The 24,475-nt window shown below is 34.0% G+C and overlaps 1 long non-coding RNA gene and 1 pseudogene across 1 annotated transcript; both read right to left on the bottom strand.

Annotated features, from left to right (window-relative positions):
- Positions 1-7,947: 7,947 nt before the first annotated feature.
- On the bottom strand, positions 7,948-10,646 carry LOC118044118 (uncharacterized). Its single transcript, XR_004686734.2, has 6 exons — positions 10,541-10,646; positions 9,683-9,922; positions 9,267-9,346; positions 8,984-9,112; positions 8,124-8,213; positions 7,948-8,003 (listed from the first exon to the last, which is right to left on the bottom strand). It is a non-coding gene; the product is annotated as an uncharacterized lncRNA (long non-coding RNA).
- A 7,093-nt stretch (positions 10,647-17,739) lies between these two features.
- LOC118044112 (mediator of RNA polymerase II transcription subunit 15a-like) overlaps positions 17,740-24,475 on the bottom strand; it is a 48,296-nt pseudogene continuing 41,560 nt past the window's right edge.

The raw sequence follows: 24,475 nt of genomic DNA, 5'->3' as shown, positions 1-24,475 counted from the left end.
TAAAGAATACGTGGACTATCGAATGATTTCGGGGATTATTATAAATTATATAAAAGGAATTGCTATCTGAATTATATATATGAATGAAAAGGTAATGAGAGTAGTTTACAACCCAAAAAGCATAATAGAATTCTGAATGTTATAGGAGCTATGATTAGTTTATTAGGTAGCATGTAGTTAACAAATTATTGTAGTTAAGTGTTGAAGGGATTTTAACAGGTTATATGCTTGTGAATAGGTTTTTTGAGCTAAGATTTCAGACCAGGCAAAGAATAGAGAAGTTAGTAGCAGTGAGCAGGAACCCTGAACTTACAAACCACACCACTATAAAAAATGTGAGGAATCATTAGCAAAAAATAAAAACAAATAATGACATAAGCAAGTGTCGGGCAAGTAATATACAACATAAAGATACATAGACATCAAATAGTAATTTTCTTGAACCGGATTTATGGGTATGTTCCAAGATATATAAGTGAATTAGTTGCAAAACAGGGGAGTCTCTGTGAAAACATTACAATAGCATTTACTCTGAGCAAGAACGCTTCTATGCATGTGCTGTAATTGACAAAGAAAAGGAGAAATCCTTTCAATTTATGAAAATGCAATGAGTTAACCTTATCTCACACTGCAATATATACTCTACAGTATTCATGTATGAAAACATTTGAAACGGGAATAAATAAAATAATTCATCAAACAATATGAGAGTTGTTTGGAAAAAGATTCTGGAAGAGCACCAATATGCACAAGGAAATCACCAGGAAATTACTGCATGGTTGTGTTTAAAAATCAAAAGGGCACATAGCAAGTCTAGCATCCGCGTTCACAACCTTTTAATGCTTTAACTCATCTTCGCCAGTAGTGCTATAAAGAAGAGAAAGTGATATATCCACTTTCTAATCAATTACTTTAGATTTGTGGAAGATATAATACAAGAGAAAGTGGTATATCCACACTGTATAATGGGTGGCAAGCTCCTCGCTTTTCACGTGATGATGCCCCCCTCTTTCTTTCTTTCTTTTTTTTTTTTTATAAAAAAAATCCCTTTTATGCTTAAAAATCCACCCACTAAGGTGTCGATGAAGTGGCCGCTAACAACAACCCAGATAAGATGTTGCTTGTTCTTACAGGGAGAGGAATCCCAGCTCCAGACAGCAGAAGGGAGATCGTTTCCCTAGATCTTCATCATTAGAGCACAGCAATAACTCAAAGCTCTACCATGTCACCATCGCTTTTTTATTGCTATCTTCGGTTGTTATACCTACAAATCCAAGAACAATAGACAACTTAAACGTTAATCTTATTATTTTCTTTGGAGTTTTTTTTTTCTTTTGCAAAATAGCACCTAGAAAAAAACAATAACACAATTCAAAATTTATTTAAAGAAATAATATATACACTTTCTCATCAATTACTTAAGATTTGTGGAAGATATGAATGATACAAGAGAATAAGAAAATGATTGCTATTATCGACAATTTCTCTGTTTATATATATATATATATATTATGCGGAGTTTCGTCCTTTCCATTAGATAATAAATAATATTGTATATATTCTTTTTTTTAGAAGTAACTCATTTGCACACCCTTGTTGTAGTCTTCTATTCAATTTCACACCAGAGTGTAATATAAAAAAACTTTTGAAAAGTATTTTATTTTCTTTCCATTCACCCCAGCACTACGACAATAATTGACTCCCAGTCAATAAGGCACATAACTCATTTGAATATTTTTCCCAACCTGGCGAATAGACTATGTGCTAAACAATAAAATAATATTGAAATCCAAAAATATTCCAAAAATAAATGAAATAAAGAAAACATCTGCACAACATAGAATATGCAGATAAAGTCATGGAAATGGCCAAAGTGTAGTATAAATAGGACCTCTATGGTTGCCCAAAGGCACATCACAAACAACAATATTCTACGTAGTAGTTCATAGAATTATCTAAGATGATGATGAAAAGAATTGGGGCTTGGATCATGTTGCTAGCATTGTTGACTCTGGTTGACGAATGGCATGGTCGTTGTTATGGATGTTCGGAGGAAGAGAGGATTGGTCTCTTGGAGATCCAATCTTTGATCGACCCATATCGCATTTACTTTAGAGATTGGGTGGACGGTAGTAATTGTTGTGAGTGGCGTGAGATCGAGTGTGATAACACTACAAGGCGAGTGATCCAACTCTCTCTTCGTGGAGAAGGGTATCCAACTTTCTCTTTTAGTGATTTCAGCGATTGGGTTCTCAACGCATCTTTGTTTCAGCCTTTTAAAGAATTGCAAAGTCTTTCTTTGACACAGGCTGGATTGGTTGGTTGCATGGAGAATGAAGGTTAGTTCAATGTTTCTGCACTTAATTATAATCATAAAATAAATGAAGGTTGGTTGGTGTTTAATGTCAAATATCTTGCTTTGATGATTCCCTTCGATCCAGGCTTCCAAGTCCTATCATCAAAACTGAGCAATCTTGACCTGAGTATCAATCAATTTAATGATAAAAGCATTTTGTCATGTTTCAATGGTAACCTTTCCACTCTCGAATCTTTGGATCTATCATTTAATGAGTTGACAGGTGGATCAGGTAGCTTCTATGGTAACCTTTTAGTTATTTATTTAGCTTCGAAACATTTTCTTTTCTCCTTCTCATATCATTTTTTTTCTACGCATTTAATTATTTCCTTCCAATATGCTCTTGAGGAACATCATGCAGGTCTCAAAGTCTTGTCATCAAGGTTGAAAAAGCTGGAGAACCTTCATCTAAGTGTGAATCAATACAACGATAGCATTTTTCCATCTCTAACTGGATTTTCATCCCTCAAGTCTTTGGATCTATCGACTAATGAGTTGACAGGATCAGGTATAATACACAGTTTCTACCAAAATGCTTCACGTGACATTCTCTTAATTATATTGTTTCTTTATCAACAAAAATGAGGACTTTATATCTATTTATAAAAACTATCAAAAAAACTCTCTAATACAAATCTCTAGACAGCCAATGAGAGACTGCCGATTTCTTTATTAGAAAAACTCTCGACTGTTTTATCAATAAAGAGAACAACATAAAACCCACATATTTAATTCTACAACTAAATATTTATGTATAATTTGAGAATTATATATCTTGTAGGTTTTCAACTCCAACCGATGAGGCTGGGAAAGTTAGAGAACCTTGACCTGAGTGACAATCAATTGAACAGCAGCATCTTATCAATTCTGAGTGGGCTTTCATCCCTCAAGTCTTTGGATCTATCACGTAATAAGTTGATAGGATCTATCAATAGTAAGTTACATTCTCTTTATCAAGAAAACATCAATTGAACAACAACATCTCATCAATTCTAATTATATTTAGTTTCTATATATTATGCATATCGTATATTATGCATAATTATGACTTACTCTTAGAAACAACTCCTTGCACTATCTTCTTCCTTAATTTATGCACTGTATATTTTTTTATGTATAATTTGAGAATTATATATCTTGTAGGTTTACAACTCCAACCAATGAGGCTGGGAAAGTTAGAGAACCTTGACCTGAGTTTCAATCAATTGAACAGCAGCATCTTATCAATTCTGAGTGGGCTTTCATCCCTCAAGTCTTTGGATCTATCGTACAATAAGTTGACAGGATCAGGTATAATACACAGTTTCTACCTAAATGCTTCACATGACATTCTCTTAATTATATTGTTTCTTTATCAACAAAAATGAGGACGACTTTATATCAAAAAAAGAGGCACTTGGAATGAGGTCCAAGAGGCATATATTTTATTCTCCTATAAATATATATTTTATATTTATCTTTTTTAAATAAATATATTTTTTATATATGTTTTTTCTGTCTTGAGATACCTAGTCAAGCACAACTCTAAGTTTTTTTTTTAATGCATTTGAGTTTGAATGGGTTTTGAATAACATAATAAGAAGCTTCTCTCCTAAAATATTATAATTAAGAAAATTGTAATTATTAAAACTTGGATCTTAACATCAATTCAAAAAAAAACTATCCAATACAAATCACTAGACAGCCAACGAGAGACTACCAGTTTCTTTATTAGAAAAACTTAATTATTGCTAGGATTGTTATTCTTGTTTTTAATTACCGATGAGATCTTAATTATAAGTTTCTTTATCTTGTTTTGTAAGTATATCATAACTTAGCTTCCATCTTTATCGACTTTATATCCATAAAATTGTTTTTTTTTCTCCGATAAGATCAAAATTAGAACGATTAAAAATTGTTTCTTTTTATGTATAATTTGAGAATCATATATCAATTGAACAACAACATCTCATCAATTCTAATTATCTTTAGTTTCTATATATCATGCATATCATGAGCTCATTATGACTTACTCTTAGAAACAACTCTCTTGCAGGTTTTGAGATCATATCATCACATCTGGGGAAACTCGAGAACCTTGACCTGAGCTATAATACATTCAACAACAACATTTTCTCAATCTGCGTGGACTTTCTTCTCTCAAAGTCTTTAAAGCTATCATATTAATGAGTGGACAGGATCGATGACTGTCAATGGTAAAGTTCTGTTATTTACAATACCTTTTGAAAATCTTTAGATTTTTCTGGCAATTTGTTGTTTTCTATCCAAAAATCATCTCCCTATTCAATATCAGTTCTCTCAAGGATACTAATTTAAGTCTTAATTATAATATTGAATGGAATGGTTTATTCTGTACCACCACTATTTTCATCATATCTCTTCTTCTTTCTTTCTTTTTAACAGGGACTTTCTTCAATTCTAGCACCCTTGAAGAATTGCATCTAGATAATACTTCTCTCCCAATAAACTTTCTCCAGAACATTGGAGCATTGTCTGCTCTTAAAATTTTGTCTATTGCTGAATGTGACCTTCATGGCACCCTACCGCTCAAGGTAAATTAACAACTCTCCATCCTAAGTGTTTTGGACTACTTGGAAATTTTTTAGTTGAAATAGAAGATTCTTTCAACACTATTTTGACTGTTTCGAGATAAATTGTACAGGTTTGTGTGAATTGAAGAATCTAAAGCAGTTAGATCTCGCTAGAAATAATTTAGGAGGTTCTCTCCCAGATTGTTTGGGTAACTTGTCATATCTACAACTATTAGATATTTCTGAAAACCATTTTATTGGAAATATGCCTCCAGTCCTCTTACCAACATCCTATCCCTTGAATTCCTTTCACTATCAAATAACCTCTTTGAAGTTCCCATTTCAATGAAGCCTTTTATGAACCACTCAAGCCTCAAGTTCTTCTCCAATGAGAACAACAGACTAGTAACAGAACCTGCTGCCTTTGATCATTTGATTCCAAAGTTCCAACTAGTCTTTCTAAGCTTGTCAAAAACAACGGAAGCATTCCATGTAGAAATTCCCGACTTCCTCTATTACCAATACAACTTAAGAGTCCTTGATCTCTCCCACAACATCACCGGAATGTTTCCATCATGGTTGCTTAAGAACAATACACGATTGGAGCAACTATATCTGAGTGACAACTCCTTTGTTGGTACTTTGCAGTTGCAAGATCACCCATATCCGAATATGGCCAATTTAGATATATCCAACAACAACTTGAACGGTCAAATTCCAAAAGATATTTGTTTGATCTTTCCAAATCTGAGGAATTTAAGGATGGCTAAGAATGGATTCACAGGTTGTATTCCTTCTTGTTTAGGAAATATTAGCCTTTTAAATTTAGATTTATCCAACAATCAATTGTCTACAATAAAACTAGAACAACTAACAACAATATGGTATCTTAATCTAAGTGGGAACAACTTTTGGGGTCAGATATCAGATTTTCCATTACATGGGCGGAAAGAGTGTAGTGTATTGGATTTGAGTAATAATCAATTTTCAGGCATGCTTCCAAGATGGTTCGGCAATTCTACAAGCCTCGAAATACTTGATTTGTCCAAAAACCATTTTAAGGGTCCGATCCCAGGAGACTTTTGCAAGCTTGACAAGCTTGAATATTTGGACCTTTCTAAGAACAACTTGTCTGGATATATACCATCTTGTTTCAGTCCATCGTCTCTAATCCATGTGCATCTATCCGAAAATAGATTGAACGGTCCATTAACATATGGATTTTATAACAGCTCTTTCCTGGTTACGATGGATCTTCGAGATAACAGCTTCACCGGCTCCATTCCAAATTGGATTGGCAATCGTTCATCATTGAGTTTTCTTCTTCTAAGGGCTAATCACTTTGATGGTGAGCTCCCTGTTGAGTTATGCTTGTTAGAAGAATTAAGCATTTTGGATGTTTCACAAAACCAGCTTTCAGGTCCACTACCCTCCTGTTTGGGCAATCTTACTTTCAAGGAAAGTTTTCCAGAAAGTGTACGTTCTCAAAAAAAATTTTTGTATTAAGGTCCATAGAAGATGCATATTATGAAACAATGGGTCCACCACTAGTGGATAGTATTGATAGCTTGGAAAAAGTTTTCTATGCCTGACTTTGAATTTGAAGAAGTGATAGAATTTACAAACTAAAAATATGTATTATGGTTACAAGGGGACAGTTCTTAGCTATATGTATGGTATTGATCTCTCGAATAACAGCTTTGTAGGAGCAATCCCACAGAATTTGGAAACTTAAGTGAGATACTGTCATTAAACTTATCACACAACAATCTCACTGGATCTATCCCTGCAACATTCTCAAACCTAAAGCATATTGAGAGTTTGGATCTTTCTTACAACAACTTGAATGGTGCCATCCCTCCACAACTTACTGAAATTACCACACTTGAAGTTTTTTAGTGTGGCGCACAATAACTTGTCAGGCAAGACACCCGAGAGAAAATTTCAGTTTGGGGACCCTTCGATGAAAGCTGTTTACGAAGGAAATCCTTTCTTGTGTGGACCTCCATTGCGAAAACAATTGTAGTGAGGAATCAGTGCCATCACAGCCAGTGCTTGATGATGAACAAGGAGATGATGGTTTCATAGACATGGAGTTTTTCTACATCAGTTTCGGTGTATGTTACACAGTTGTGGTGATGACGATTGCAGCAGTTCTCTACATCAATCCATATTGGCGACGGCAGGTGGGGTTGTACTTCATCGAAGACTGCATAGATACTTGCTACTATTTTGTGGTGGCTAGTTTTCGCAAGTTCTCCAACTTCAGAAGGTGAATTTGTTACTGGGGAGATGGTCGTTCCTTGTTTGTGATGATTGTTTGTCTAGCTATTGGTAATTTGTAGTGTACTGGTCTCTAAGCTCAGCCTTTCTATTTGATTAGTTATTTGGGCTAAAATATATAAGCTGGACTTCTCATTCCTGAAATCATTAGGAAGGAAACTGATTTGGATTGGTCATTTTACTCGAGTGTGATTACTCTTTCAACTCTCAAGACTTGTCTGAAAATAAATTGCCAAAAACCACTACTAAAGTATAAACAAAATATTCTATGCCTTTTGTTTCAAGGGCGACCCCACCTCAGTTATTCAATCAAAGCATTGAAATCGGAGCAAGAAGATCCACCTTCTTCAAACAGCCTTCCTGGCCATTTCTTTGCTCTGCTACTCATTTCCTCTGCTTCTTCACCCATCATAATTTGAGTGATTGCTTCTCTACAGCTTCACTTTTAACATGATCTCCATGCACTCTAAGCCATTCCTCAACTCCAGTTTTTTAAAACATCAGTCACCAACTTTTCAATTATAGAATTGTTCAGCAAATATTGTTTCTCCTAAGCACAAAAAAATAAAATTGTCCTTGTCAAACATGCAGCTGTGACTTGAGACATTCAAAATTTCAACCTCATTTTCTATAAAATTCAACAATACTGGATATGGTCATGATTCAATGGAATAATCCCCACTTATTTTTCTTGAGACCTTTTTCCATTGAAATCTTGCAAGACTATGGCATACATGAAACTCCATCTAATTGAACAGTAAATCAAAGAAATTACCTTTCTGATAGATCTCCTCTTGCCAATCAGCGCCTTTTGCATGTAGAATCTAGGGATGCTACAAAAATTTCAATGCAGACAACAAAATGTTTAGAATTTAAAAAGAGTTTGATAACAATGCGAGAAGAAAAACAAAAGGTAAGATGTTTAGAAATTCAATGCTCCGCTGCATTATAACCTGCTGGATCCATGGGGCAGTGGGCATGGCGTTTTGAGACCTGATCTCCATTGAAAGCATCTCCAGAGATATTTTACATAGATAATCATACTGAAATCAGATATTAATAACAAAACATTAGATCTCAGAGCAATCCATGTTACAAGAGGAGGAAAAATGGATATATGCTCTATCATTTCATCTTTTGTGAGGATAAACTTCTGTTTCCTCTCTTTTTATTTAATTATTTATGTATTGATTTGCTATTTTCTTTTTGCACACTGCCCTTGTACTTGAGATAAGCAAGAGTTGGTCAAGTATTATAAGACATCAAAATACATAGACATCCTTTCCCTGTATTATTCCAGAGGTACAGATTATAGGAGTTTACTTGGCCACCCTTCTGTCTAAAAATTCTAGCTACGAGCTTCATATATTAGTGACTTAGTTGCAAAGCAGGGGAGTCTGTGAAAACATTACAATAGCATTTGCTCTGAGTAACTTCTACGCATGTGCTGTAATTGACAAAGAAAAGAAGAGAAATCCTTTCAATATGAAAATGCAACGAGTTAACCTTGTCTCACACTGCAATATATACTCTACAGTATTCATTGACCAATTGCAAGTGCCAACAGTAGCTGTCTATATGATTTTGGATGTAGAGAGGTCAACAAAACATTCAACTTTATGCTGAGAAACTAGGAAAACCATGCACCATTGTGGCTAATTTGATTTTTGTCTGCTGCTTTTCAACTTTTAAGATCACTATCATTTCAACCCTGTAGAAGCATAGAAGGTCCAAATCCAACACCATTCATTTAAGTTCAGTTGCAACTCGAGTTTTTAAATTGAAACATGTATGCTCATAGCAATAGATTAACCTTGAAATTAAAATCGGAACAAGCTTCATGCAGCCATCCAAGAGGTCATCATCAAAAGAAGAGATTACACAAGAAATTCCCAACAAAAATTACTTCCCAGCACTTTATGTTCCCTCAAGTTCGCTTCTCCTGAGAAACACATGAAAAGATGAAACAAAAAAAAAGAGGTGTGTGATACTTGATCTTGCTCATGGCAATCCTGCTGATTTAATTAACCCTTTGTCGTTCTCCTTTTCTTTCATTATAAATAAAAAATTTACTATTTTGCAGCACTTGCACATACATTTTGTCGACTATTCTTTTTCCGTGAGTCAGGCCGCAATTGAATTCTCCAATCACCCGTGTCCATGACAGGTTCTCCGCCTGGGACAGTGGGCCAACCAAAAGGAAAAAAAAAATCATATTGCATGTTAGAAAAGACCCTAAAAAGAAAGTCAGGAACGGCAAGAAGAGCAAAAGCACATCAAGAACATGAAAAATGGAATATCAGTTTATTCAGACTTGAATAGATTTAAAAAGAACTTCGGTCTAATATCATGTACTTTATTAAAGAATTCAGCCAAATATGGATGCATAACAAATATACACAACCATTCAGGTCAAGGTGCTAGGATCCTTGGTAATTCGGCCATTCAAAGCAAAGAATCTTCATGGTGCTTTCTAAACCAAAGAAGCATTCCCTTCTAAGCAAGTACTTACTGTCAAACCCCACTCCCCTGTTGAATATTAAACTCAATCCAGAAGCTCCTAGAAGGTCAAGGAAGTCAACTAGCCACCAGCCACCAATCGCCAACCAGCCATCAGCCGCAGCCGCCAGCCACCAGCCTCCACAGCCGCCAGCCGCCTTCACACTTGAAGGTTGAAAATTCTTGTTTTGAATTCGTGTATAAATAGAGTGTCCAGCTTATGTTATTTGTGTGGAGAGAATTGAGAGAAACACTAGAAAAAAAATAGAGAAAGAATAAATATTTACTTCTCTGAAAGAATAAATATTGTAGGGAGCAAATAGTGTAAATAGAAAGAGGAAAATACCACATCCCCAAAAGAATAAAGAAATAAGAAGAAGACAAAACAAAGTCATAAAACGAGGCCTTTCAATCCCCAATGAATATCAGCAGACTAAATACCACAGCACAAATAGAAGATAAAGAGGCCAGAAACACTAACCCATCCCAAAGAGATTGTCTAGGATGTTTTAATAAAGGAAAGAAGAAGAAGAAAACAACGAGCATTAACAATGAATATTTCATGTTATCATCAACTCTAAAGAGCAGACTGATAAGAATCAACTTAACAAATTTACAGGCACATCTTTCTTTGAACAGACAACACAATAACCCTGACCATACTACATGCTCCACCCACAGTAGAATCGGCTGATTGCGCCTTTCTTCGAGTTGCGTTCACGAGCAGCGATTTCATCGATCCGATTATATATCTTTTTTAATTTACTTATTAAAATAGAATTTATCTCTCTGGATAAGAATTTCAGTTAAATAAATCAAAAACGCAGACGTAAATTTTAAAAATAAAAAAACATAATAGAAAAGGAAGCACCTGGTGGAGATTTGAAGACTTATTGGTTGAGGTGGCGGCGGTTTTCCTAGAGCGGAGGAGGGAAAAGAGAGCTCAGGTGGAGAGAGGTGAGGAATGTCGGACCAAAGTGAAACAGAGCTTGACAGATGACTTTCTGTTTTTAATATGAATATTCTAGTTAACTTACATATACCTCTAATAATTTTACAAACCCTAAATTTCACAATCATATAAATATTTATATAAATATCTAAAAAAATTTAATACTAAAATTAGTGATAGATTCGCTAAACAAACTAAAAGAAATGTATTCACTGTGCTGCTTTACTGTTCATAACTAACAAACTAAAACTAAAAACTAAAAGAATTATATATATATATATATATATATATATAAGAGTGCTCATTAAAACACGGTGCACTGTGTTGTGAATCCTGTGGCTTCACAGTCTTCACCGCGCTTCCTCTCTGTTTTTCGCCTTTCTTCTCGCGCGGTGGGTGTCCCGCGCTTTCTTCTCGGCTGCTTAGGCTCCCTGGCGTCTTTTCATCGACTTTGTCTGGTGCATGTTCAGATTGAGGCGGGGTGCTAGGCGCGCGAGGAGATGTCAGCCGACGGGTAATCACCTGCATCGGCTGGGATGGCTTCATTGAAGCTGTCCTCTTGGTCTGTGGCGGGCCTACTCATCAATGAAAAATTTATTCTAACTGAGACATTGTTTTTTGTTTTTGTAAACTCTTTTCTATTATATTTTTTTATCCAAATTTTTATAGAAAATTAATCATTGTCTCAATTTAATTTTTATTTTGATTATTGATTTATATACATGTTTTTATATTATGTGGAAACTTGATCATTATAGTAAAAAGAAACAATAATTGATTATATGTTGAAATAGATTTAAAAAACAGTTTAATTTTAATAGAAAAAGTAAAGTGTATATATCTTCTGTTATTTGTGTACTTATTGTCTTGATTCTACTGGGAAATAAATTTTATGTTGCATGGTATTTTCCTTTGTTGTTGCGTTGATAGGAAAAAAAAAAAACAGAAGATGGGAAAAAAAGGTTGCATATCTGGATAATAATTACTAGTGAAATAATATATGTAAAGTGAAATTATAGTTTACAATCTGGTCTCTGAGAAAATGAATCTTGTTTATAAATAAATTATAATTGTAAAACACTTGTAAGTTTAGATAAACTTCTAATATTGGTGATGTATTGTTACCAAGAAAATAAATCTGAAAAAAGTAAAATCTTCAAGTAGTGTAATTTCTTAGTTTGGATTCATCAAGAGCATTGTATTTTTCACTTATATTAGTAAAAGAGTACAATACTCAAATATAATTAGTACTTGAGGTGTGGATGTAGGCTTACCAAACCATCTTAGAAATTAAGTTTGCAATCTCTCTTTTCTTATCTATTTACTTTTAGTACTTCAATTATATTATTGGTTATTGTGTTATATGTGTTTAGTGTGTTTATTTGCATTATTTTGATATAATTAATGCAACACCTAATCCATCCCTCTTAGATGCTATTGTTGTTTTTAATTATCAAATCATATTTTTTTTTTATCATAACTTTAGAAGAGTGCATAATGTTTTCTTATGTTGATGTCGAAAGAAAAAATATTTATAATTATTTGTATTGTTATAGTTTCTATTGAAAATTACATTGTGTCTCATAGAAAAACAAATAAATAAATATATAATGGCAAAGTTAAATTGTTTTTTTGCAAATTAGTGTGTTAAATTTTTGTGATTCATTTTAATTAATATTATTTGAGATTATATAAATGTGATATATAATTGCAAAGTTGATTTTATTATTGAGATAATAGATGGATAAAACTATTGTTAATGATTTCAATGTACTTGTTAACCTAGTAATCTTTTGTGGTATAGATGGCAAACCCGATTTCTAAACATTTTTTCATGCGGGGAAAAAACCAAAATAATTGGAGACACAATGTAATTTTCAAATATAAAGCATGATGAATTAAATTCTCTCAAGATTCCTAATGGTAGTGGTGTCTGCAAAAAGAAGTTCAAAGAAACTTGTTTTGTTTGTAAAAAGCAAAGACATCATTGTATTATCACTGTAAGGGAAAAAAATACACAAAGCAATATTAAGAAATTATATTATGAATAAAACACCTTATAAGAAATTGAGCAAGATATCGTATGAGTTGTTGAATGTTCAATCATCATCCTATAAATACATTAAAGTGTGGGAGTGTCTAGAAAAAATTTCATTGCTCCACCAAAAAAATTTAAAAATATAGATTGTATTATATAAGATATGAAAACTATATTTGAAGGGTATAGCGATAGTAATTAGATATCCAATATTAAAGATTCAAAATCCACAAATAGATTTATCTTTGTTATCGGAGAAGCTATAGCCTCTTGAAAATTCTTTAAACAAACATGCATATCCGTATCCATGAAGGAATTTGAGTTTACAACTTTAGATAAAGAAAAGAAGTAGAATAACTTCTAAAACCTTATTGAGGATATTCGAATTTACAATTGAAAGGGCATAATATATATAACTGCAAGTACTGACATAATTGTCAATATTGTAAGATAGTTGATCTAAAATGAGATTATTTTTATTGACCATATAAAATTAAATGATAATATCATGGATTCGCTAATAAAATGCTTAACAATAGAGCAAGTCAATAATCATCGAGGGGAATGAGATTAAGACACAGTTCAATGAATTGTCATGATAGCGACCCAGCCTAGTTTATTGGAGATCCCAAATTTAGGTTCAAAGAGGCAACCAAATCATGTGTCAATTCAATAATATCCCTCTTACTCATTCATATGATATAAAGTGTTATTTGCAACGAAAATAGGATAAGCTAAGCTTTTAATGACTTTTTATAGCTTGAGAAATTCAAGTGAGGTATTACATGATTACTCTTAATAAGAATCACCTATGTGAGTATGAAACAAGGCCACTTCTATGAGAATTGAAAAATGCAAATTCTCTAACGCTCTTTGAAATCAAGACATATTTGAGGCTAAAATAAACACAACCGTGAGAACCAAAAATTGTAAGAAAAATAAACTGTGTAATCTCTATTATCTGGTTTCACACAAAAGGTTAAACAACTCAATACATCATGTTCGCTAGTTAGCCAAGTGAATCCAATAGTTTTAATTATGGAAGGTTCAAGGCTAAAAACTATCTTGTTGGATGCAATGACTTTTCGCTACTAGTCTCTATTTATTTGCCTACTTTGTATTTTATTCAGATCAAACAATTTTTATCATGTGGGGGGATTGTTAGGGTATGAATGAAAAGTCGTGTACTTTTAAATTAGAAAGTTGTAACCTTTTATCTTAAAAGCTATGTTAAAATTAAATGTCAGAATTACCTATAAAAAAGACACAATTCTGACATGATTTTGATAATGAAGAAACTTCTAGTCTTTTTTAAAACTCTTCTCTTTTACATTTTTTCAGTCAAAATTCTTATAGAGAGTAACATGCAAATTGTGGTTTGTCATTTATTCTTGGTTGTGCTATCAAGAATTAGAGATTGAGTAAGCTTGAAAAATAATATTACAATCACATTGCTAGCACCAAAGAGCAGGTAATAAATTGTTTTATGATAATTTATCGTCAATTTATTGATTTTTAATTTGTGACTATCCGTACAAAATAGATCTCATAGACCTATTAAAATTGAAAATGGTAATGAGATTTCTAAAACTATAAGTGAATATATGGAAAATATTCAAAAAAAATTACTTTTTTATGAATGTTAAAGCCATGAATATTTTATATTATACATTGGGTAAAAGTGAATTTGATAGAACTATATTATACAAAAACGCTTAGAGATATATAGCATGTTTTACAAGTAATTCATGAAGGAACTAAGAAGTCAAAAAATTTAAAATTGACATGTTAATTCATACTAAAATAACTAATAGTTTATTAGTTTGGATGTTTTTTAGTAATGCTGAAATTATAGAGAATTGATCATTAAGTTGATTTTTTAATATGCGTAGAAATCAGATCAGTATAAATTTAATAAACTATTTAAAGTTTTCCATTTCTTTATAAAAAAAAAATATTTCTTGTGCTTGGGAACACATCTTTTTGGCTTTAGAGATGATAGAAAGCATTGCTTTTTAAAGGCGACATTGCTCTTTATGGTTTTTTCGACATGGGTTTCCTTAAAAAAGTTTTAGTTTTTGCTTGTTTATTTATGTTGCCCATCCATATAGATATTACAATAGGTTTTTATAGAGGTAACTTGGTGAGGAAAAAACTTCGTGCCACGAAAATAAGAGGCTGGAGTTTTATTTTGCTTTAGATTCTTCCCTTAATTCCAGCCGTGGTTTGTTTTCAGTTCTTTGGTCTTTCTTTTCATTAGTCTTTGATTTTTGTTGGATTCTTGCTTTGTGTTAGGTTGTACGAGGATTTTCCTTTTAAAAAAAAAAAAAACATCTTGTGTTTAGGAACACAGCTTTGTACCTTTGGAGATGATAGAAGGCTTTGATTTCGAAGACAACACTTTTTTAAAAAGTTTTTTCGACTTGGGTTTCCCTGAAAAAATGTTTTCTTTTTGCATGTTTGTTTGTGTTGGTCATACATGTGTCGCAGCAAGTCTTTGTAGAGGTCACTTGAGGAAAAAAAAATGTCAGGAAAAACAGAGGCTGAAATGTTCTTACCTCAGTTTTCAACCATTGTTTGCCTGTAGGTTGAGGTTGATAAGTTGTGTGTGTTTTTAGATGGATCTGAATCTTTGTATTGCTTTTACGTACGAAGCACGAATTGAACATCTTGCAGTGGGGCTGTCCAGATTTTTCAATATGGTTGAGTTCATTCTTAGCCATGTAAAACCTCTTCGTTGTAGAAAATTAACATGATTAAGTATCAGGGAGTTTTTTTCTAGGTCGTTGTTGTTGCTGTTGTTAGACAAATGTTGCCGTTTATAGACCTTTTCAGTCCTCAAAATTTATAATATGGTCATGAATGGCATAAGATGTTTGTTCATCTTTTTTAAGATTCTGAAAAGTAAATATATGCTTTCTCCGTTATCATTGCAATGTTATTTCACTCTTACAAATATTTTAGCAAATTAAGTGCCACATCTAATTAGATGTTTCCCTATCATCAAAACCCTTGCTAAATTTGATGCTTGGATCCTTATGAGCTTAGGGTTTGCTTTCTCCCCTTTCATTTTAAACTTTATATTCATCTTTTAACTGTTTTTATCTTACCTTTACTTAATCATGTTATAACATGAAGAGGATGTCGATAACTTCCTCTTAGTTGGCGAGTCTGTGGAGAACTTCTTTGGCTCACCAGCACAACATTATGTGTACGTAAGAGAGTACAATAATCCTTCCATTATCAAACCTCTGATGATAGCAAAGCTTAACAAAACCATGATTTCTTAGCTTAGATTTGACGTGTTCATACTTTGCATTAATTAATGGCTGCAAGATTGTCGTTTCCAATGTCTTTAAAAATGTCGCTGAAAACAATCTCGATAGGCTGCCTCAACAGTGAGGACCATCTGGAGCAGCTGCTGCACCAGACATCCACTGCTTCGTTTAGATAAATTTGACATAATTATATTAAATAAAAATGCTTAGAGATATATAGCATGCTTTACAATAAGTAACTCATAAAGAAAATAATAAGTAAAAAAAATCTAAAATTACATGTTAATTCATCAATATGAATTGTTCAAAATGTTTAGTGACTTCATAACTAAAATGTTTATTAAAATGACTAAAATAATTAATAGTTTATTAGTTTGGATGTTTTTAGTCATGCTGAAATTATAGAGAATTGATCATTAAGTTGATTTTTATATATGCATAGAAATCAGATCATTATAAATTTAATAAGCTATTTAAAGTGTTCCAATGGAAAGAAAATAGGTGTTGTGAATTTGAGTCTGCATTTTTCTTTACCTTCTTTTTGGTGTTTTTTTGTTCGTCCCTTCTTGAAAATTTATGCTCAGTTTTTGCCTTTTACCTGCCGCTTAGTTTAGGGTATTAAATTTCTTTGTTTCTTCGGAAGATGCCTTACTCTTTGTTGATTGTCTTTCCGTTTTTAGTTGCATTGTTAGGCTACATGTGTGTTTATTGAGGCTTTGGCTGCCTTTTTTGCTACAGTTATGAGGTTTCTTGGGCATAGTCTTTTGGTTAGCTTCAGCCCTCTGTTATCCATTCTTTCTTGGGCACGTGTCTTGAAAGGAAGTTTACTTGGTTTTCTTTACATGTGTTTCTTGCATGCTACTTGTTTTGGCAAAAGTCTTCTGAGAGATCGACCTTGTTTGGCACTAATCAATGCAAGATTGTCGTTGAAACATATGATTTTGACATGTGATAGTCTGGTCCAATTGCTTAACATGCCTCGTATTTTCGCACATGAACCAGCCGGATACCTTTTTTCTTTAATGTTCCTATCACAAAAAAAAAAAAAAAAAAAAATGAAAAAACAAAAAAATGCTTCACTAGTAATATCAGGCTTGACCCTATAGCTTATGTTTCATCACAGCAGATTAAATAAGGTTCTAGATAACAGGATATAGGAGTTTACTTGGCCATTCTAGTTACGAGCTTCATGGTTAATTTTCTTGAACCCGAAGAACCTTCCATTTATGGCTATGGCTATGCTCCAAGATATATAAGTGAATTAGTTGCAAACCAGGGGAACTCTGTGAAAACATTACAATAGCATTTACTCTTGAGTAAGAAAACTTTTATGCATGCACTGTAATTGACAAAGAAAAGAAGAGAAATCCCTTTAATTTATGAAAATGCAACGAGTTAACCTTATCTCACTCTGCAATATATATCAGTGCTCATTGGCTACTGCAAGTGCCAGCAGTAGCTGTGTATATGATTTTGGATATAGAGAGGTCAACAAAACATTCAACTTTATACTGAGAAACTAGGAAACCATACACTATATATTGTGGCTAATTGATTTTTGTCTAATGCTTTTGTACTTTTAAGATCACTATCACCTCAACCCTGTACAAGTTAAAACAAATAGAAGGCCCCAAATCCAACACCATTCATTTAAGTTCAGTTGCAACTCAAGTTTCAAATTGAAACACCAATGCTCATAGCAATAGATTAACCTTGAAATTGAAAGCGGAATAAGCTTCATGCAGCCATCCTAGAGGTCATCATCGAAAGAAGATGTTACACAAGAAATTCCAACAAAAAATTACTTCCCAGCACTTTTTATTCCCTCGAGTTCCCATCTTGTGAGAAACACGAGAAAAATAAAAAAGACAAAAACGAAAGAAGATGACATCCTGTCATTGCTACCAAATCCTCGCCAGCTGCAGTTCTAGATCCATTACCAGCTGCAGAACCAGCAATTCTGTTAATCATACTGACAACGGAGCCAATGTCACCGACAGATGCACTAAGTGCTCTGGGAGACAGAGATTTCACCTGGGAAAAAAAATTACAGCATCACCATCTCATTCACAAATAAGTTTCTTTCTTTTTCAGAAACCTCCAAAATAAGGGTGGGGTGGAGTAAAACCAAAAGGAGAGCATCACTAACCGCTTCAATCAAGTACTCAAGTGGTTGCCCTGTAACATTTGACTTGCCAGAAACAGTTGTCAAAGCACCGCCATGAGCACCATCAGGACTGGTAAAGTCTGCAAGCAAAGGTGATGCAGATATCCCAGGAGTGCCAATTGCAAGGGAGGGAGCCAGTGCTTGTGCAACAGATGGTTGGTGTACAGTATTTCCAGTATTTAAGAGTGAGGAAATACCAGAAACTGGTTTGTCAGAATCTCCTGGCATAGGAGATGGAGCTTGCTGGTGTAATTGCTGCTGCTGCTGCATCTGTCGATTCTGCATTAAATTCTGGTGTTGCTGCAATCGTTTAAGCTGTTTGTGTTTGTAGCATCTGTTGCTGCTGCTGCTGCTGTTTTAGATGCTGGTGTTGAATCATATTGGAATTCGACTGAAGGGGAATATTTGGCTGCAGCATAGTCGCCCCACTTTGTGTTGACAATGTGTTAACATTGGTTGGTTGGGAAATGCTCACGAGATTCTGTTGTACAGATCCTACAGGTGTCTGCTGCAATGAGCTCAGTGCATTTCCTTGTCCAGAATCTAAATTGGAGCCTGGTTGTATTGGACTCATCATGTTTGATTGTGACGGCGAATCCCCAGATAAAGTTGAAAGAGAATTATGCAGCAAGCTTGACATATTGTTATGCTGCATCTTTGGTACAGAACCTTGCATATTCATTGATTGCAACTGGGGATTCAGTTGATTTTCATGGGACTGCAATTGAGGAACTTGAGATTGGGGTTGCTGCATAGGTTGAATATGAGGTTGGGGAAGTTGTCCTTGCTGTAGATTAGGAATAGGCTTCCTGTATCTGCTTGGGTTTAGAAAACCTACAATCTGTTTCTCATAGAAACCCAATTTCTCCTTGAAAGTAGGTGTGATGTTGTTTTTAGAGACCTGTAAGAATGCTATCAAGCGCTCCAACATGACCTTGAATACCTTCAGCTTTTCAAGCTGTTCTGACTTCGGTTGTTGCGGAAGAGGGTCATGCTGGAAAGCAAAGTTAACATACACGAGAAATAAAAATTGCATTGACCCTTTGTAGCAAAACTAGTAAAACATAAGTGAAAAAATGTTTCTATTCCAATTCTTCTGTGTCAATGCATGGTTGTGGGGTGGTTGGGGGTAATTAGTGCAGATGATATAGTGACAAGCAATGCTGATGGGGAAAACAAATTAATACAAAAGCTCAACTGTGGGGGTTTAGAATCATGCGTGAGCAAATAAATCAGAAAAAATTACAAAGACAATTTACCTGCTGTAACTTGGTAGCAATTCTCTGGTACATTTCATTTATTTCAGGCAAATACGTTTCCTTCATAACTTTGATCTAGGAAGTACATATAACCAGCAAAACATTATCAATCATATGCTTGATTTCTTCAGGTGCCAGAGTCAGAAAGCAACATAAGCAAACTTGAGAGAATTGATAGATAAATAAATAAAATGGCAGAGGACAGCATATATTGTTTGAGATCAAAATAGCAGAGTGGAATCAATGCTGAAAACTCAATAGAGAATATAGTTATTGATTGCATGCAAAGATGCAAAGGATTGTGTAGTTACCCCTTCAGACAAGATTCAGGGGTTGGTCAAGTTCAGTTACTTTGTCTCACGGCAACCTACTCACCATTGTTTTCTATTGTTCTCACTCACGTCAATGGATGTCACGACTTTGGTAAACACTTCTTAGCCTTATAACTTTAGATTTATAACCCTTATATCCTAATTACAACCACTCCTATTCCCGTTTTAGTACCCTCCCAGGCACACAAAAATTGACCTCATCAAATGTGCAGTTATGAGTTGCAACTACAGCCATTAAACGATTCAGAATTTCAACCTTGTTTTTTATAAAATTCAACAATACTGGACATGGTCATGATTCAATGGATTAGGTCCACTTATTTTCCTTTCTTCCATTGTCACATGTTTCAGAACAAATTTGATTGTAATCTTGAAAATAACTGTTCACTTAACCAAATATAACGATGACTATTCAGAAACAGTTCACTCTTGTTTTCAAGTCTGTCTATTATAGTAAGAAGTATTGTCAATTGGACTTATTGGAAATAATAAAATAATAATTCACCACACAATAAATGTACGGAAATACAGGGAAAAAATTGAAAGGGAGAGATTTGCAATAGAAAAAATTGTCGTGTCAGTACCAAGAAAATAACCCTCTTGACCTAGAAATCAGAATATTTACCTTTAATCATCTTATCAGTAATTTATCGTTTCTTAGTTGCTGCAATCATGGAACTTACAATGCTTCCTAACTAATCACAACCATAGCTGAATAAAACTCCCTTGAACCAAATTCCAGGAGACCTTTTCCATTGACATCTTGCAAGACAATGACATACATGAACAGTAAGCTAAAGAAATTACCTTTTGATAGATCTCCTCTTGCCAATCAGCACCATTTGTATGTCCAGTCTCTGCTGTAGAATCTAGGGATGCTAGAAAAATTTTGATACAGCCAACAAAAGATTAGAATTCATGTATTTTTTGAATGTTTTCTGCACACAAGGGTATTTCTGTAATTTTCACACTTGCTGAAAATTATGGAATATTGTAGGTCTTGGTTTTATTTCTATTTAGTATTTTATTGTTCCTAAAGAATAAGGAGCTTTAATAGGTTTTCCCTATCCTAGAGAGACCATTAGTATTTTCTTACATAGGAATACAAGTCCTTTTTGGACTTGGAGTACTGGGAACTCCATCTCAACGTTATGTAATCATTCAAACAGACAGAGAGACCCCCCTACAACAAGTGATCATTATATATTAAAAAAAAGGCTCAAACAATTTATCATGGAAGAAAAGCACAAAAGTGACGCTTTACCTCCTAACCAGGAAAATCTTTAAAATAAACCATCTCAATCATAAAATATAGATAGCCATGCATCACAGTCCTTGTTCCTTAACAAGTTAAGGATGAAAACACTTCACATGCGTTACAGAATTAGCATCGAGGAGGTGATCATGAGATTTTCCAGCAAGGTGATGATTTATCAGCACACCAAACCTTAAGTGCCTCAGAGTTAGTCCACTTGCTAATTTCTTTCTTCCCATAAAAATCAATTGGCTGATGATTAGTTACCATAGTGTCAAATGCATTGTCCAGTTATACATATATTTTTAAAATTCAAAATGAGAGGTGAACAATTGATGCGATGAGCTGGAGGGCATGATGTGGTAACAAACGAGTGTGATTGCAATGGTTTCAATAGCAGTGGCATCAGTAGCACATAAAGCTACCAAAAGAGCATTGCTGACTTGAACCATTATGAGAGGTGAATAGTTGGTGCAATGCACTGGATGGCATTATGTCGTAACAAATGTATGTGTGATTGCAATGGCTCCAATAGCAGTGGCATTTCTGATGCCATAAGTGGCAGCCATAGCTCATAAAGCTACCAAAAAGAGCATTACTGACTTGTACCATTATTGTATTTTCAAGAAATTTAAATAAATATGTTATAATCTAACATGAAAGCACAAAGCTGCAAAATTAAAGTTGGAGCAAGGCTAGAGAGCTGCAAGGATGAGAAAAACTTACTTAAGGACGTTTCTGGAAGGGCTCGTTGAGGTTGTTATAACTGCTTTTGCTGATCAATCACATTCGGCTGTTGAAGCAAGGAGCCTGATGCTTGAAGCCTTTGCTGAAGATCACGTTGTAATGGATTTGATTGCTGTTGCAGCTGTCCAGGCTGTGATTGAATCTGTGCCATCAATTGCTGCTGTGGCAGCTGTGAGTGTGACTTCTGCCCTTGATTCGGCAACAAAGCTCTTCCACTTTGTTGTGCTTGCTGCTGCAGTGTAACCTTGGGCTGTTGCAGCATGTGTAGAGAGTGCTGATTAGATTGCATGGTGAGTTACCAGGCTGAGCTCCAAGCAACTGCTGTGGCTGTAAACCAGTGACATTACTTTGAGGGCCCAACTGTTGCTGATGCATGCTTGAGAGGCTATTTTGTTGAGCCATTAACTGCTGCTGCTGCTGCAGATTTTGAAGGTTATTCTGCTGCCCTAATAATCTCTGCTGCTGCTTCTGCAAGTCCCCAACAATGTTTTGTTGTCCAATTAACTGATTTTGCGACATGTTAGTGTTATTTGATTGTTGCCCCATTAGCAGACTGTTGAGGTTGTTGCTGCTGCTGCCTAAGGACTGATTGTGTATGTTGCTGGTGCACTGGTTGTGTTGACTGTTGAACAGAAGATGGTTGGTTCTGTTGAAGGCCAGAGACAGTTTGCATCATTAAAGGCTGCATAACAGTTGATGTTTGCAAACCAGATTGCTGAGAAGATTGCAACTGATTTGGCTGTAACAAGTTTTGCTGCTGCTGCTGCTGCTGGTGGTGGATGTGAGATTGCACAAGTGAGTGTGGATGATTTCCCTGTTGAAGCTTCTGCTTTAAAAGCTGTTGTTGTATCTGCTGCTGATAAAGATACTGCTGAGGATTTTGGGACTGCTGCTGTTGCTGTGGAGGAACAACCTGTTGCCTGCCTGGCATTTGTCTCTGAGAATTGACAAACATATTGGAGGGAATCCCTTGTCCCATTGAATTCCCCACTGGGTTCTGTGAAACACCAGAGATACTCTGCATGTTAGCATTCTGTACAACAGTGTTTGAGATAGTCTGGGTTAAACTGGAGACAGAAGGCATTGCTGATTGTAAACCAGCAGAACTTTGAACTCCATTAGATGATATACTATTCTGCATGTTCTGTGATAACTGCTGACGTGCTTGAGACTGATTAGTGGGCAATGAGATAGGGAGCGACAGCCCTTGGTTGTGAGCTTGAGGCGGCATACTATGAGATGCTGTTCAAGATAGAAGGCAAAAAGGAAAACCATGTCAAAGGAAAAAAAAAGTCATTGAGCAAGAAAAACAAATGAAACAATGACAGTTCACACGTAAAGTTATGAGGGAAATAATTAAGATGGTTTTACCTCAAAGCATAAAAGTACCATTTGACAATTTTGGGGTTTCGAACATTCATCAATTACTCAATTTATTTCCGGTTTGACATATTAACTCAGCTTATTTAATTCACAGGTTTGATGAGTTTACTCACCATTAAAATATGTTTTTTTTATTTTGTTTTTTTATTTTTTAATTGTTTTCAATATTTTATTTTATCATTTAATATTGAATTAGTTAAGGAATGAATTGCATTATTACTTGTTGTTTGCTTTTGAGGGATAATTGTTTCAAATAAGTGTTTATTTTTAGGTTGATGCTCAATTTTATGAGCATTGTTTTGATGGGCTGATGTTAAAATAATTTTAAAAAAATAAAAAATATTATTTTGATATATTTTTGAATAAAAATCACTTTGAAAAACTATCACTACTATACTTCCAAACACATCTTTAGCTTTGCAGTTGAATCGGTTTTTTATTAAAAAAAATCAATTAATTATTTTTAATATTTTTAGATGATTTTGATATACTAATATTAAAAATAATTTAAAAAACATAAAAGAATATTATAATAATATATTTTAAAACAAAATGTATTTTAAAAAACAATTCTGCTAAAATTACAAACAGTTTCTTATTGTCTATAAACCATTTCAATGTTCGAACTTTACGGAGGCCATGTGAAAACATGGCTGCGACATGTAATTGTTTTTTTTATCTTTTATCTTTTTAGTTCTTATAACGAGATACTTATATCCATGAGTGAATAAAATAACCAAATAAGTTAAAAAAACTCAACATAAAATTAATTGAAAAAAACAACCAATAACAAATTAAAAAAAAAAACGATTACCAAGTTTTTAAAAGATCTTAAATTGGTTTTAGATTTAAGAGAATAAAAAAAAAAATTAAACCGGAATGAAACCAAACAATTGATTTTTTAAAATAGAAAACTAAAAAAGCCTAAAAAAAAACCATGCCCATTACATCAAAGTCTATCTAAAGATCAACTAAAAAACCAAAGGATGAAATTGGGTTTTTTAATAAAAAAAAAATGAATTGAATTAAACCGAATCGTAACATTCAATTTGAACATGCCATTCAAATCGGTTCAATTTATTTATTAAATTGATGTGGTTGGATTTTTCTTTTTTTTCCCCAAAACCGTATTTGGACAGCCCTTCACATCATTCGTTTAGAATGAATCGTGAGCTCCATTGCTGGACAATCCTACCTTTCATTTTGTGGGAAAGTTTTATATCCTTCGTTGTCAAGAGGTGAATATGTTGTCACGGATTTCCAACATCTCTGCGATGATATCAGCTTATACACATTGCTTTATTGGTAAAGACTATGTCTATAATTCTTCAATTATGGCGAACTTTACTCTTCACTGGCAAGTAATATTGTTTATGCAGTTTTCTCAGGGTATCC

The sequence above is a fragment of the Populus alba genome, chromosome 3 (assembly GCF_005239225.2).
Source record: "Populus alba chromosome 3, ASM523922v2, whole genome shotgun sequence".
Lineage (NCBI taxonomy): Eukaryota > Viridiplantae > Streptophyta > Magnoliopsida > Malpighiales > Salicaceae > Populus > Populus alba.
Note: the sequence above shows the minus strand (reverse complement) of the source record. Positions and strands in the feature narration are given on the sequence as shown.